This window comes from Zingiber officinale, chromosome 1A (assembly GCF_018446385.1).
Source record: "Zingiber officinale cultivar Zhangliang chromosome 1A, Zo_v1.1, whole genome shotgun sequence".
Taxonomy (NCBI): Eukaryota; Viridiplantae; Streptophyta; class Magnoliopsida; order Zingiberales; family Zingiberaceae; genus Zingiber; species Zingiber officinale.
Window position 1 is genome coordinate 40431691 of NC_055987.1, and position 14227 is coordinate 40445917.

Below are 14227 nucleotides of genomic sequence, written 5' to 3' on the forward strand. Positions count from 1 at the left end.
CTCGAGTTGACTTGACTCGAGATATGTTTTGATATTTGACGAGTTATGACGTGAACAGAAAAGTTGTATCTTGATGTTTGACAAGGATACAAGCTTGGGAGATTGTGGGTGCAACTCGTGGTCAAGGTTGACCTGGTTGACCCGAGGTGAGTTGACCTGACTCGGAAAAGTCCAAGCAGGGAGCTTGGCACGGAAGAAAGTCCAAGTATGGAGACTTGGCACGGAGAAGTCCAAGTATGGGAACTTGGCAAGTGGAAGTCGGAGAGGGCTCGGTAGCTCGTTCTCTGGACTGTGGTCAGAGAGAGCTCGGGAGCTCGTTCTCTGGACCGGATATGGAAAGTCCTAGTGAGTAAAGCCAGGCAGGCGGATAAGTCCTGGTGAGTGAAGCCAGGCAGTGGGAAAGTCCTGGTGAATGAAGCCAGGCAGTTGTGAAAACCCTAGTGAGTGAAGCTAGGTGAAAGTCCTGGTGAGTGAAGCCAGGTAGTGGGAAAGTCCTGGTGAGTGAAGCCAGGCAATTGGAAAGTCCTGGTGAGTGAAGCCGGGCAAGGGAAAATCCAGATGGATCAAGGATGATCGGACATCTGGTGTTGAGAAGGTCAAGTAGGTCAAGGGAGTGACCAGATACTTGACACGAAGAGAAAAGTCCAAGTGGGTCAAAGGGATTGACCGGACACTTGATGAAGAGTCTTAGCAGGTCAAGGGAGTGACCGGATGCTAAGCATGATGTACCAACAGGTCAAGGTTGACCGGATGTTGGTTTGGGAGACTTGGGACTTGGTTTGGGCAAAAACCAAGCTCTGGATCGGTCTGCAGACCGATCCAGTGATACGTTTGTGTATCTGATCGGTCTGGTGACCAATCAGATAACAAATAGAAGGCTGTGGGCTTACTGATCGGTCTGGGGACCGATCAGCATGGAGCCTGATCGGTCCCCGGGACCGATCAGGGACGCTACCACCTGAGGTGGGATCGGTCCAGGGACCGATCAGATTCCACACAGAGAGTTGGGCAACTCCCTGTGAAGCTTTCTGATCGGTCTGGGGACCGATCAGCACAGGGCCTGATCGGTCCCCACGACCGATCAGGCAAGGCCCAGACCGATCAGGCTTCAGCCTGATCGGTCCACGTCCTAGCCGTTGCGTAGCAACGGCTAGTTTCTTCTGTGTCTTCTTCGCAGGTTATAAAAGGGATTGAGGAGCTACTGTTCTGTACTTCTTCTTCCTCTTCTTTCTACTGAGCTGCTGGTGTGCTCTTGAGCTTTGCTGAGCTCTTTGTTTCTGAAGCTTCGTGTGAGCTTCCCCGGCTGGTCAGCTGCTGCTGTTCTTCCGTGAAGTTGCTGCTTCGTCAACGGAAACCAGTCGAAGGCAAGCAAGGTGTTTTACATTCATATTGTCTGTATCTCTTGTTGTATTTCTGTACTTCATTCTTGCTGTTGCAAGAGATATTGTGGTGAGGTTTCTCCACCCAGAAGGAGTTCTTATTAGCCGGTTTTCCGGGGACTCATCCACCGACGGATTGATAGGCTTCGTCCACCTTACGGACACGCCGAGGAGTAGGAGTTTATCTCCGAACCTCGTTACATCGACGCGTATTGAGGTTTGATTTCTTGTCTTCGTTTCTTGTTCTTATTTCCGCTGCACTAACCCTAGTTTGTAGAAAGAAACGCGAGAATTTGGGGTCGGCTATTCACACCCCCCCTCTCTAGCCGCGATCATCGATCCTAACATGCATCACTACCCCTGATGAGTGACCGAGTGGACGGGATGCTGTCGGAGTACACACGTACTCCTACCCCAAATCATAAATGGGGGAGCGCAATGCTCTCATCCCCCGGTACGCTATGACGGGGAGGGATCTCTAACGTGCTACACGCTGCGTCACACTACCCATGAGCGGACCAACGGAGCACCGGAAGAGCCAAACTGACGTGCTACTACGCTGTGTCACGCTACCCATGAGCGTCACAACAGAGCACCGAACAGTGATGAAACTGGCAATGTGCTCAATAATAATGGAACAATCTATCGCACAGCATATGATCATGCAAATGGTGCATGTCACTAAGCATGGTAATATACTAAACCAACCTCTGGACATATACAATGAGCACCATAGTGAAATAATCATATCAAGATATACTGATCAATAAGGTATCAAACCTAGGTCCTGAACATGTGAAACATGGTTATATCACTACCCATGAGCAAGAAAAATTAGGTACGAGATCAATACGAGATGCAAACAAACAACCAATCAAATAGGTAACATGTATTGGGCAGTGATTAACCGAAACAAATAAGAAACACAATTAATGCAACATGTTAATTTAATTACTAAGCATATCAAAGACAATAAGTCAAAAGTACCCGCCTCCGAAAATAGAAAGGTCCAATCTGACTCCGAGATACTCATCTCGCGTCAAAGTCCTGTGTTAAATTGCATAGTTTAGCTAATTTAATTATAAACAAATAGCTAAACTAATTTCTAATCCACTGACCAGTTAGGGTTAGTTTCATTAACCCCAACTACACCGTTATACAACTTCTAAACCTAAATCAATAATTATTGCTAACACAACTAGCAATAATCTAACACAAAGATCGAAACCATAAACCTTACCTCAATTCAACCGCTACTAGAAGTCACAAAGTTGTTGCCCAATTAGGATTGTTTACAGCCAGCAAAGATAAATTGCTGCTGGAACAAAACGAACAAACCAAAACAGTAATTAATCCACATTCTTAAACATACAGAATTTCCAACCAAGCTACACCTCACCGTGGATTTGACCAAGGCAGAGAGCACTAGGGCAGTGGCGTCAGCTGGCACAAAAGTAGTGGCAACCGGCGCTAGGGCAGAGACTAAATGGTGGTGCTGATCTTTTCTTCCGGCAAGCTTTTGTGGCAATCCGTCGACGGCGTCAGTACTAGGGCACAGATGAACTTCTGCGTCGGCAGTGCTCGGGCTCGAGGGCAGAGGAAAGGGTGACCGGCACTCTCCGTTCGACGGCGGCAGAGGCAAGGAAGTGGTGTCGTTGGAGTCGGGTGTCGCGGGCTGAGGCTAGGGCACCGGCTATAGGCGCTGCTCCGTACGTCGCCGGCGGCTAGTGCACGGTATACGGCGGTGCTACTCGGGTCGGCGGCGCTGGAAAGGGGCAAAGGGAAAAAGGCTTCGGCGTGAGAGGAGAAGAGAGGAAATGAAGCAGAATAAAAGGAGAAGAAGGGGCGCGGCCGGTTAGGGCAAGGAGAGGGCGCGGGCGGCGTCGGGGAGAAGAAACTGAGGAAACGGCGAAAAATGAAGGAAAAATAAATAAATAAAAGGAATTAAGAAATTCAACTTTTCCTCACTTAAATGGGTAGCCTAAACAGGCTTTCCCGGAACCCAAATCTTATCCCCGTTAACTCGTCCATACGAGCTCCGAAAAATTCCCGAAAAATTTTCAAAAATTCCAGAAAATTTCCTTATCAATATTTGCCTATTTTCGGTATTTTACAATGAAACTTGCAAATAAATGCTTTATGTTTAAAGGTTAGTTAACGATCCTGGTCGACCTCCTTTCTTCCTCCTCCTCCGCTCCTGGTTACGATCTACTTTCCCTTATATTCTTGTACAAATGTTGCTCTCCGTAAGAGAAAAAATAAGGGTTTTGTGGAAGCGATTTATGATTTCTGCACAGTATTTCTTGTAGGCAGGAAAAAAAGAGGGGATTTCTCCCCCTCAAAACGAGTTGCTTTTGCTTTGATTTTTTATTTTTCTGTCGATGTTTTGTTTTTAGAGAAAAGGGATTACTTCCCTAAAATCTACCCTTTTATTGTGTTGATGGTTAGAAATCTATTTTCTTCCCTAAAATCTGCCATTTCCGTTTGCATTTTCGCTCCTTTAATTTACTAAGCAACTAAAGTTTACTAACTTATCAACAGTTTGATTAAACAAGCTCACATTGGCTATTTGAGAATCAATCTCATGGAGCTTTTACTTTGCAGTGATACTTATTGACTATTTCTTGGTAGATCATTGAAACTATCTGAATGGAGGGTATTTTGCTACAGGTAGATTCTTGTTCTCACCCCAAAGGGAGGAGTTGGAGGAGGTCATCCTCACCGAGGCCAATTTTGAGAAGGAGGTTGGCCAGGATCATGCCGCCCTTGTCGAGTTCTACGCTCCATGGTATTCCTTTTTTTTTTCTTTTTTAATTGGATGATCTGCCGAAGTTTTTGGCAACCTTCACCCGAAAGAATCTTTCTGTCAGATCCTTGACGATCTAAATAGTCTGGTTTGTGGTTGTTGATTTTCAGTGGTTCTTGTAGTTTTCGTGATGGATTTGGGGACGCAGAGTTCGCGTTTGATGGAAAATTCAAATGGAGAAAGATAGAAAATGAAATTGTCTCCTATTTATCTTAGCTTATAGTTCAGAAATCGAAACCTACTTCTGTGCCTTTGATGTTGAAATTCTTATTTGCTCTTCACCATTGTTTCTTCTTGTGTGGAAATTGAAACCGCGACTTGTATTTCTCTTTAGAAGATCCACTTGAAATGCACTGTATATGGTCGATTCTCATAACTGCTTGTTTGCCAAGACTATAGAAGATGAATGTAGACTCCATTAAGTATCCAGTTTAAAGCAAAGGATCTCCATGTGTGTGTATTTTAATTGCACAATTTTAGCCCTTCTAATACCATTTTGTCGCAGGTGTGGACACTACAAGAAGCTTGCCCCTGAATATGAAAAGCTTGGATCGAGCTTTAAAAAGGCTAAATCTGTTTTGATTGGGAAGGTTAGCATCATTCTAAATCAGGCCAAGAAACATCATCTCTTTTACTGAATAGGACATGCTCAGATTCCTTTTTTGGTTTTATCTTTTCTGATCATTTTGAGTCTAAATGTAGCACACTACTAGTGTGCTATACTGCCATGTAGTGATTGGAACCAAAAAAGGGTCCTTGGAACCAAAAAAGTGAGTATGATCCTATCCTGGAATTAGATACATCATTTTGGTTTTATGTTTTTCTTTAATCTTTCGCAGAACAGTCTTCTTTACATATGATGCATAATAAATATGAACAACCATGCAGATATGAAGGTCCATGAACTGCAGAAGCACTTACTGAGTTTGTGAATACTGAAGGTGGTACATTGCAAATTATATTTACTAAAAATTCTTGAAATGACAATTTTAGATATGGTCAAATATTATTCTTTCACCTGAATTAATTTTTTACCTTTTATTTGTGGGCTTATTGTTGTAGGAACAAATGTGAAACTAGCAACTATCCTTTCTAATGTAGTAGTATTGACTCCAGACATTTTATCAGATTGTTCTTGATGTAAATAAAGATGTTCTTGTTGAATTCTATGCACCATGGTTAGTGTATTTGCCGAGGTTCCTTTTTTTCTCTCCATTTGTAGCATTAGATACTTTTCCTTATCCACTGTAGACGACTAAGTTTCTTATCTTCAAACAGGTGTGGCCACTGCAAGCATCTTGCTCCTGTGAGTATTTTTGTTGAGACAGGGCTTAAGACCTAGATTAGCCTAAGGTCAAATATGCCATGTTTTTAATTATGAGATTACTAGATCTAACCTGATTTTTTTTTTTTGGTGCAGATATATGAGAAGTTAGCCAATGCATACAAATTGGAAGATGATGTTGTCATTGCTAACTTGGATGTTGATAAATACAAGGATTTAGCATAAAAGTAAGTCTTGAATATGCAATTTTCATATGGTAAAACTATGCTTGCAACATATTAAACTACCCATATGTTACTCTTCTGTTACACCATTCTTAAAACGTGTTGTTATTTTGCCAAGTTTCTCTTGTCAATTCCGCATTTTAGTTTATTTGATAAGAACAAACAGGCAACCTGATTAATGACAATTGGTTAGTGTGGAGGAAGCTAAGAAGAGGATGTATGCGTTAAGCACCACAACTTATCAAGGATTTCAAGCCGTAATGACTGAGGAAATGTCTGAAAAATTTCATGGTAGTCTTTATCGACTTTCTATTTTTCAATTTCTTTTACCAATTGATTATGAAATATTTGTCACACAATTTTTTGGCTCAGGTTTGCCTGGTGTTTTCTTTGTTTTGCCCGATTCATACATTGATCCTGTGAATAAGGAATATGGAGGTGTATTTACTTTAACTCCATATATAGTTGTGCATTACGAGGGTCCACTTCCAGGCCAGCTTTAGATGAGAATGATCGACCCAACTTCTATAGTTCAATGTTGAATGAAGAGATTTACTTTTAGTTGTATGTTCACTAGATATTTGTTTGACTTGTATAACTATTTCAGGCGACAGTATGAAAATGGGGTAATTACTCCCAGGCCACCCCCAATTCAATATAACAGGCAAGGGAGACCAAGATATCAAAACAGAACCGACCAGCCAAATTATAACTATTTCAGCTTTAGTAATCAAGAAGGATATTGCAAAGTTCCCAAAGCCTCCAGTGACTTCTTTAAGATGGAGACCTTCTTTACAAAGAATCATCAATCAGTTGTCACCCTCAGGACATCAAACAAACAGAGATGTCCATCCAGTAATAGATAAAGAGAATTGTCTATTAACAAATAAAACTACTGGGGAAGATTTAGTTAAATCTCTGCACAGAGCAAGAAGGATGATGTTGACACCAGTAAGAAGAATATTTGTGTACTATCTATTATCTTTTGATGTTGTAAGAATAATAGTTATGTGTAATTTGTGGATACTGACTTGATGTGCACAATATCTATTATCTTTTATGTTGTAAGAAAAATATTTATGTGTTGGTTATATGGATATTGACTTGGTGTGTTTAGATGCATCGGTGCATTTTATTTGTGATTTTCTTAGTGAATTAATAATATTAACTTAATTTTATGATTTGCTTGGTGATAATATTGGTTTTTCACTATTTCGGAAATCGAATTTGTGTCATTAAACAATACTGATATTACATCAGTTTTCCACCGCTGTAAAACCGGTGTCATTAACTAATATTACATCGGTCGTATACCGCTGCCAAAACTGGTGTTATTAACATATAATATTACATCGATTTTACACCCGATGTCGTTAAGTGATACTACACCGGTTATAACCCGATGTCTAAAATGGTAGATCTTTTACATCGCCTTCATAGACATCGGTCGAAAATGTAATAGACAGCGGTGGAAAACCGATGTCTATGAGGGTTTTTCTTGTAGTGTCTAGTGGTAGTAGTGAGGGTGGTTCAGGAATAAACTGCTCTAGAACGTATAATTTTCTCTCTTGCTTGCGAACTATTCTCAAGTTTTGGTACCAGTCTAGGAAGTTAGTTCCATTGAGCTTGTCCTTATCAAGGATAGATCACAGTGAGAGTGTATTCGACGTATTAGACAACATGATGATCTACAATAATAAAATATAGAAATAAGTATCATATTTAGATTATTTAATTAAGACTTTAATTAAATAATTCTCCCACTAAATTTGAAAGCTTTGGTAGGAGCTAAGTGATGGATGTGGTTTTACCCACATTACTAGCTCCAAATCCAATCGCGATGATATTCATGTAGGACAAGATTCATATTATACTTTATCTTGAGTTAACTTTGGCTAATCGCCCAAGACTTAGTATAACTTAGGTAGGCAACGATTAGCAATTACTGTAACGCCCGCCCCTTCTACTACCCTAAGGGAGGGACGGGGCTACTTACTTGAATCATACATACATATATATATATATATATATATATATATATGAAAATCATGGCAACGGAAGCGAGTTTTAAAGAATCAATTTGATCATATGCATATCAACTAACCATGGTATGTGAACAATATAATCATATCACATATTAAACATGCTAACAAGCTAATCCCTTCAACATGACAGGTGAACATCCTTGTATTCATGCATATAACTTGATTTAATATCAACCATTTAAGACATGATTCATGATATCATAAGCTTGTTAACATGAACAAGAAGAACATAAGTGCATAACTATCCATACGAGCTCAAGTTATTATCAAAAGCATAAGCATAAGGTCAAAACATGTTTCACATGCACAACTTAGATATATATATATAAGTTTTGAGACACAGTGGATCTATTCCACCATGCCACTGCCACACACATCTTTTGCCCTTCCTGCTGCTCCTCTTAGTGTAGCCATACTTTACCCTTTTCTGCAGTACAAGGAAAACATAAAACTATAAGCACATAGGCTTAGTAAGATTCTTTCCTACTCACAAAACCATAAATCATGCATTAATCATGAAGTGGTGACATGCTCATATAATATCAACTTGCATACTAGTATAAGGTAGGGTCATACTCATGTAATTAATCATAACATAGCATGTGAGAGCTCATACATAAAGTAGTAGCGTGATCGTCAAAGCATCATAAACATATTCTTTCCAAGAAACATCTTACTAACACATAAGAAAACATTTGTCATGAATAAGTATATGCAAGATGTCTTTTTGAAAACATGTGTCATGAAATGAATATATGCAAGATGTCCTTTGAAAACATATCATATAAATACTTGAACATAATCTCAACATGAGGGCCCGGCTTTGTACCACATACATACATGAATGCGTGCATCCTAAGTAGATCCAAGGTAGCTAATCTTGAATCTACTAGGAACTAAGCTCGTTTCATTGACCATCGACCTAGGGGCAACTTAGGAGCCCATCCCTTATTACTAGGCCCGTTTCATAGACCATCGACCTAGGGGCAACTTAGGAGTCCATCCCCGGTACAAGCCATACAAAGTAAAATAACATGTCATGGTTCTTATGATATCATAGCATATCATGTTCTTGTCATATCATGACATATCATGTTCTTGTCATATCATGAAGAGTGCTCTTAATCCCAACTTAAGGGAAGCATCTCTTAGGCTTTTTTTTTCATACATAAGCCTTGCATAAACATAATGGCATAGGGTGCATATAACATATAGCTTATCATAGAGGAAAACATACATGATGGCATAAGTGCACCTAACATATAACATGGTGACATAAAAATCCATATCATATCATGAAAAATCATTATCATGCATGGTTGGGGTTTTGCACTTCCTACAAACCCTAAGTATGAAAACTTAAACATGAAAACTTAAACCAACCATATATAAAAGATCATACATCATGAGGAAGCATAACAAATATAGTTAGGTTTCAAAACTTTTCCTAAACCTTTTATCCATTCTTGGCCGAAACCTAAAGGTAAGATTCCTAAATTTTAATATAACATGAAGTATGATAACTTAAACTAATCAACATATAAGAGATCATATATCATGAAGAAGCATAAACAAGCATGTTTTCATTTCAAAACTTTGCTCTAGGCGTTGTATCCAATCTTGGCCGAAACTTCAAGGTAGGGTTCCTAAACCTTTAATACCACATGAAGCATAAAACTTAACCAAACAACATATAAGAGATCATATATCATGAAAAAACATAAACAAACATGTTTTCATTTCAAAACTTTGCTCTAGACCTTGTATCTAATCTTGGCCGAAACTTCAAGGTAGGGTTCCTAAACTTTTAATACCACATGAAGCATAAAACTTTAACTAACAACATATAAGAGATCATATATCATGAAGGAGCATAAACAAGCATGTTTTCATTTCAAAACTTTGCTCTAGACCTTGTATCTATTCTTGGCCGAAACTTCAAGGTAGGGTTCCTAAACTTTTAATACCACATGAAGCATATAACTTTAACTAACAACATATAAGAGATCATATATCATGAAGGAGCATAAACAAGCATGTTTTCATTTCAAAAACTTTGCCCTAGACCTTGTATCTAATCTTGTCCGAAACTTGTAGGTAGGGTTCCTAAACTTTTAATACCACATGAAGCATAAAACTTTAACTAACAACATATAAGAGATCACACATCATGAAGGAGCATAAACAAGCATGTTTTCATTTCAAAACTTTGCCCTAGACCTTGTATCTAATCTTGGACGAAACTTGTAGGTAGGGTTCCTAAACTTTTAATACCACATGAAGCATAAAACTTTAACTAACAACATATAAGAGATCATATATCATGAAGGAGCATAAACAAGCATGTTTGCATTTCAAAACTTTGCCCTAGACCTTGTATCTAATCTTGGCCGAAACTTGTAGGTAGGGTTCCTAAACTTTTAATACCACATGAAGCATAAAACTTTAACTAACAACATATAAGAGATCATATATCATGAAGGAGCATAAACAAGCATGTTTTCATTTCAAAACTTTGCCCTAGACCTTGTATCTAATCTTGGCCGAAACTTGTAGGTAAATCTCTAGATTTTCAAACAACTTTTAAAACCTAAAACATACGAGGGCAACTTGTACTGCAGGTGAGGGAATACTTACTTCCTTTCACTTAGTTTTCTAATAAAAGTACCCTTGCTTTTGTGAAGTTTCCCTAGGAGAAATCCCTTTGGCTTGGTTTCGGCAATGGTGAAGAAGGGTGCTTGGGTTTTCGGTGGAGAGAAGGAGGGAGGAAGAAGAGAGAAGAAAAAATGGATTTCTCTTTCCCTTTCTTTTATTTATGCTAAATGAAGGAAGAAAGCAAATTCATCTTTTCATTAGGGAGGAAGAAGGCAACTCAACTTTTCCTTCTAAGTGAAGGGAGTCTTTCCTTACCTTTAACTACAATGTTCCTTCTCTTCCTAACAGCACACCCCTGCTGGGGCTACTGGTTATCACATACATCCATCTAACAAGAGGTCCAAGATTCAAACCTTGATTATGCCTCTTTTTGGTTCTATTTCTTTTTATTTTTGAAAAAAAAAAATCTACATAAAGCCTATTTTAATCATGGGAAAATGATTCATAAAATTGCTAGGGATCCTATGGGTGTTACAATTACATTCTATGTAACTCTTGTATCATTCGGTGAACAAGATTGTTTGTTCATTTTTCCATCTTATAAAATCCATATTATAACTCATCTTGAGTTAGCTTTGGCTAATCGCCTAAGACTAGTATAATTTGAATTACATCGCATGAGATATGTCTTTAAGTTCTCAATCCAATTAAGGTAACTTAATAAGTCACACCCAAAATCTAATAGTCGGACATCACAATTGTCCTGTCGCACTCTACCAAGATAAAACAAGTCACTTTGTTTTGGCAAAACTTGACTACAAATTATCAAGGTAGTAGTGAGTACCAAACTTTGGTAGGCATATGAAAGGGATCTAATTACGATAGCTACACATACATCACATACATTCATGGTATATATCAATATATATGCTAATTAAACGTGACATGATTATGACCCCATCAACTACGATATTCTCAAGCCAATGAGAAGATCGGAAGGTCAACCTAGGTTAAAGCATCTTCTCCAAGTGCTTCCTTGGTCGCCGTGTGTTGTTGTCCTTCTCCCTTTTCACCATCCTCCAATAGACTAGTTCTTTCTCTAATTTGTACATTACAAAATCTAAAGAAAGCTCGAGTTACATTCGATGGTAGTCTAAATTTACAACAAGAATGAAAAAGAAGAGGCATGACATACTGATAGTATTATGAATTACAACACACACATCCAATCATATTGAGGTTAATTAAGGGTCATAACCATGCACTATGTCATATAACATTCACAATATCTTTATGACATAAAATCTACTATAATTTCAACAAAGACTTATGAACCGCAATGCCATTGCGGTCCTGTTAAAATCATTGGCAGAAATCTTGTTATTCACAACAATGTTGGACAAGATCTTGCTATTCACAACAATTTCTAGGCTGAGACCATTGACTGAAATCTAACTCATAATCATGCAAATCATAGTAAATATCTCATGCAATTTCTATAACACATATAAAGTCTTACTATAACTTAATATACGCCTTCGCAAGTGGCTCTAATACCACTGTAAGGATCTGGGGCGCTAAACATGCGAAAAGCGCAGTGGAAAACAAATTAGATCCTCTCCAAAAGATCCATGCGAAGTGAAAAATCACATATACTTATTCACTTATCAACTTATAGTCGGTTGACTAGCCTCTTGACCCATTAGGTCTTCATGCCAATTGTTTGGTCCGTAGACCCAACTGGACTTCTTCCAGTTGTCAGGTTCCGCGGTAATCAGACTTCTCACCAGATATCAGATTAACTCTTTGACCTATCTGAACTTCGCACTAGCTATCGGGTCCTGCGAACCTAGCTGGATTTCAGCTTAGTGTCATGTCCTTCAGACTCGTCAACTCCTGCACACTTGGTAAAGTAATTAGATCACAAAAGACCTAACTTAACTTATTTATCATTCATTAAAACCTGAGTTAAACTATTAATACAAATTGCATCAATAGTTATGACTTTTAACAGTTTGGAGTTGTGCAACGTGTAATATATACTGCAGATAGCATAATTGTGCGTTGTGAAAAGTCATTTATTATAGTGTAGAAAGATTATGAAGCTGCAAGCTTTTAATAAATTTGAGAACACTTCAGATGCATTATTTGTTGCATATCTGCTGCAACCTTATTGATTGAGAGCAAGCCCGGCAAAGGCCTGAGGAAGTTTTTATGTGCCCATTGTGATGGTGAAACCTTGGCTATGGTTGACTCAAAACTTGGCAATGCAATAAAGGATAAATTAGAAATTGATTGTCTTCACAACAATGGAGGCCTCCCAGCTCAGAGCATTCTCTACGTTCAAAAGGATTTGGATAAATTACGAAGAGGTAATTAATTAATCGATTGATTAATTAAGTTTTTAATGGATTTAGTAATTAATGGTTAATTGAGGATTAATGGATGAATTGGTTGATATAATTAATTAAGATTGGATTTGATTAAATTAAGGTATGATTAATTTAGTTGTGAATTAAGTAATGAGTTACATATTATGAATTAATTAAAAAAAAGTCAATTAATTAATTAATAGAGTGATTAATTAATGAATAGGATGATACATTGATTATAGATTCTTAGTTTTGCCTCGTATTCTATATTGCTAAGATTCGAGATTGATGTGATCTCACGGATTTAAAGACGGTTGGAACGATCTAGAGAAGATGACATTTGAGGTGGATAATTCTTACTTTGACCTCTATAGTTCTGTTGACCTTAATGCATGATGTTGTTATATATATTTCGTACATAGGAGTTATTGATATCAGCTTGACTCCACTCTATATATTTCTTGAGTTGATCTTTACTTGCATGCACTTGTTTTAGTCAATTTTGATATCTATGCAGTCTTCTTTGTTTCATGCATGTATTGTTTGAGTATTATCGTAGTGTATCTACACCATATATTGATACACGTAGGCTTGTAACCATATGTTAGTGATACTATAGCATAATTGTATACTTATATGATTACATATATGTTAGCGAGACTATACCTACTTATATTGGATAGATATTTTACCCTAGCCAAGTGATACTAGTATCCTACTAGGTTATTTTCTTTAGATAGCCATCTAGGACTACTTGCTTTAGATCCTGTTACTTTATTATATGTATGATGATACCATGGAGTTAGTTGAGATATTATAACTAGATGACTAGTATTCTCTTGATAGGTTTAGTTGACTTGTATATTTTGGATATGATTGTTTATTTTCTACCTCTATATTAGTAACATCATATTGTAGTGCAGAATATCGAGTATCCTACTAGACATTTATTTGTTATTTAGGCTCATGCCTATATGTGAGAGAGTCATCATCAATCATGATGCATATGACTATCCATGGGACCATATGTGGTAGCATGTTTGCCCGTAGTCCATAGCTAGATAGCCACATATATACCCTATCTATCCATGAGACCATCCATGGTAGAGCGTTCTCACATAGAAAGTGATTGTTTGCATACCCTAACTACCCAGGTGACCATCCGTGGTAGAACGTTCTCTCACAGTCAGTAGTTGAGGATCTAAATAGCTACCTCATCATGTTTGCCCATAGGACGATCTGTGGTAGAGCATTCTCCCATGGACACTGATTATTTATACACCCTGACCACCCACAAGACTCATTCATGATAGCATGTTGTTGTGCTAGTCAGGACTTGTTATATACTTACTATATGTCAGTCATATATTTATTCATACAAGTTTAGATGTACTGTATGTGCTCCTAATTGTTGGTTATGTTGGATCGAGTAATTTGCTAGAGGGGGGAGGTGAGTAGCGATTTAGAAAATTATCGTAGAAAATCAAGTACGCAGCGGAAAGATAAAAACGAGAACAGAAC

At 38.1% G+C, this 14227-nt stretch overlaps 1 pseudogene; it reads left to right on the forward strand.

Annotated features, from left to right (window-relative positions):
- Positions 1-2865: 2865 nt before the first annotated feature.
- Positions 2866-5702, forward strand: LOC121997657 (annotated as a pseudogene).
- Positions 5703-14227: the final 8525 nt, after the last annotated feature.